The sequence below is a fragment of the Coffea eugenioides genome, unplaced genomic scaffold (assembly GCF_003713205.1).
Source record: "Coffea eugenioides isolate CCC68of unplaced genomic scaffold, Ceug_1.0 ScVebR1_93;HRSCAF=440, whole genome shotgun sequence".
NCBI classification, from domain to species: Eukaryota; Viridiplantae; Streptophyta; class Magnoliopsida; order Gentianales; family Rubiaceae; genus Coffea; species Coffea eugenioides.
Window position 1 is genome coordinate 37,849 of NW_020864820.1, and position 3,154 is coordinate 41,002.

Here is a 3,154-nt window from a genome sequence, read left to right on the forward strand (position 1 = left end):
GTGTAGAGTGAGAAATGTCGATTTTACTGTTGCTGTTCTGGGTTCGTCAGGATGGCCGAACTGCGTTTGTAATTGGCTGTTTTGACTGGAATTGCATTGGATTTGGTGGTTGAGGTCTTCTGATGAAATGTATCTTGATGTCCTAGCTATCATATGCCTTTGGAATTTCTGCATTCGGACCTGTATAGACTGAGTTGGACTAATTACAGCATAGTGTAATTTTTAAACCTGCAATTAAGGTTCTGGTTTGGTATTTTACATATTTGACCTAGTTGTGCTAGGATTTGGACTGAGTGTCCTTCTACATTGTTGTAGACCTGTCTTTTAGCTTCGAGATGGTGGGTCTTGCACCCTCATCCGATAAGCGTAGCACAATTTGTACCATTACCGCAAACTGAGGACAAAACTGTTTTTATCCGAAAATGTTTCTAGCTTGCTTTTCGTATTTATTTTGTATTGATATGACTTGTAAGCCTAGTGAATGGCTTTTGGATGAGATTCTTCTATATGAGATGAATGGTAATATCTTTTCTCTTGTTTAATATTAGGTTTTATTGGTGACTGAGGGGAATACCCGGTGGGGTATTTTGAACGTTGTTTTGCATAACTAGGTGAGTGTTCCTTGTTTGTTACGTTTCATGATTATATGGCTTGTTTGAATGATTGATAACATGTTAAATGCTTTCAATGATTGCTAAACGAGTTTTCGAGGCGAGTGTGTACTTTATCGTACTTAGCCTAAATGATTGTGAAATTTTAATGATTGAGCGATTGAAATGTTAATTGTGCATGAATGTAAGCCTTTTGGGCTGAACTGGCCATTGCCCCTTGTTACCGGTCGTCTCGAGCCAGAAGCGGACTCGGTCGGGCGATTAGGGACTTGGGTGAACGTTTCGGTATACTCGAGTATTACCTTGTAGGTTGGTGGAGCCTGGCCAAAAGCCAGGGACAGGGTGAATGAATGAATGAACGAATGTATGAACGAGGGGTTTTATTTATACAAAATGCAATTTCAAATGAGTGAAGGTAGGGGGAATGAAAGGAGAATGAACGAATGAATGAACGAATGGCTCCTTGTGAGGCCGTATCCTTTTAACGAATGTGTTTATCGCTTTCACTTATACTTGTATCTGGAATTCTTGGTTATCTGTATTGAATGCATGGAACTGCTTGTTTGTCTATGTGATCGGAACCTCACTGAGCTTTCCAGCTCATCCCTTTAGTTTTGTTTTCCTTAACAGGGGAAGGCGTGCAAGGACGAGAGCCTGTATAGACTAGCTGGGTCTAGCTCTTGATTTTCTTTTGTTATGGTTCTCGCCCTAGCTTTTGGCAAGGGTCGGATGTATGAAGTATCGAGAACTTTTGTACCCCTTTGTCTTTTTTGTAAGTCCTTTGAGATTGGAATGTATATAAGTTCTACTTTAAGTTTTGGATTCGTGTCCTATGTACTCCTGTAGTAATGAATTGGATCCTGGTTTGCTCTCTATTGAGGTTTGATTTCTGATTTGTTTGAATGAACAACTGAGTCCCGGCGAGAGTTGGGCAGGCGGCCCGCTGAACCCTCTGGTTCGCCTTAGGGGGAGGTGGGGCTGTTACATCCTAGATAGTTCAAGTAGTAATCACTCTTAACCCTTACTCAAGTCGCAAGTATATTTCTCTAGTCCTCGAGTTTAAATTTGGGCAGCATGCCCTTTGTATTTTCCTATTTCTAGCCATTTATGGCTTCATTATTTTCCTCATTCAAACCAAAAGGTACACACACAACAATCTAATTTCAATAGCCAGTCCATAGGCTCAAGACAATACAAGGAGAAAAATCAAACAAATAACAAGTGCGGAAATGAGCTTTAGTAAAAGACAGATTTGATAGAGTTTCCGTAACGGAGACAACCTAAGCTACGCTTATCGGATTGGAGTGAAACTTATACCATTTCGAAGCTAAGACGAAGGTCTACAACTTTCATGAAGATCACTTAGTCAAATTTCCAGTGTAACCCAGTCAAATTCCCAATTCACAGAACTGACTTCCAACTAACTAGCTAGTTAACCATACTACATTTAAATGGCCATATCTCAGGCTACCAAAGTCCGTTTAAGGATTTATTTAAGGCGTTGAAAAGCTAAGACAGAGTACTAAAACTTTCATGTTTTGGAAAATGGGTAAATCAGCACGGATCATAGTGAATAGACACGGTCAACTAGATGAACTGTCTAAAACGGATCACTGGAAACATCCTAGGGCAGTGAGGGTATTTTGGTCTTTTAACAGGCTACGTTGCTCCGATTGAGCTAAAGTTTTGTAGGAAATTATAAAACATAATTATATAAAACTTTCATGTTTTATGCTAAGCCTAATTCGGCCTATAACATCACGAACTGAAACCGGACAGAACAGGGCTACATTTTTCCAGAAATCTGGAATTTTTCGTTTTCAATGGAAACTTTCTTCATTTCTTGCTCCAATCATCACCACAACCTCTTATATAAGCTTAGATACAACATATATTATCCATACAACAAGTTTAGGCAGAAAATCATCAAACCCTAACTTACATTCATCACCTCAAATTCATCCCAACAACTTGGATAACTACTAATCTAACCAAAATATGAGTTATATAACAACTTAAGCAAAAATAAAAGGACCAAAGCCATGGCTAGACCTTATACCTCAACAAAAGAAGCTTGCAAGAGTAATACTTCACCTCCTCTTGAAATTTTTGTTTCCCCTAGCTTCCCAAGGTCACAACTCACAAATTAATCGGTTTAGAATTTTGTTTCCTCACTTGGATGGCTCAAACTCAAGATGAAGGAAGGTTGTTTCTTGCTCTCTCTTTCTCCACTCTTATCTCGGCCAACCAGCAGAAAAATGAAGGGGAATGGAGCAAAATGGAGGATAACAAGGTTGGACTTTTGGCTTGGTCAAGTGGCCATAGGTGAGTGACACTTGTCACCACCAAAGCCAACCAAAATTTCTTTTTCTTTCCTTGCATTTTTAGCCCTAAATTTCAGTCAAAGCCAGCTGGAAATAAGGAGATATTTTGCTCAAATAATAATGATCTTGTATGGTAAGAAAGTGGTGGTCAAGTGGTGCGTTCAATCGGTAGTGCACGGTACACGTCGGTTCGCACCGTTTTTCTTTAAATCACACATA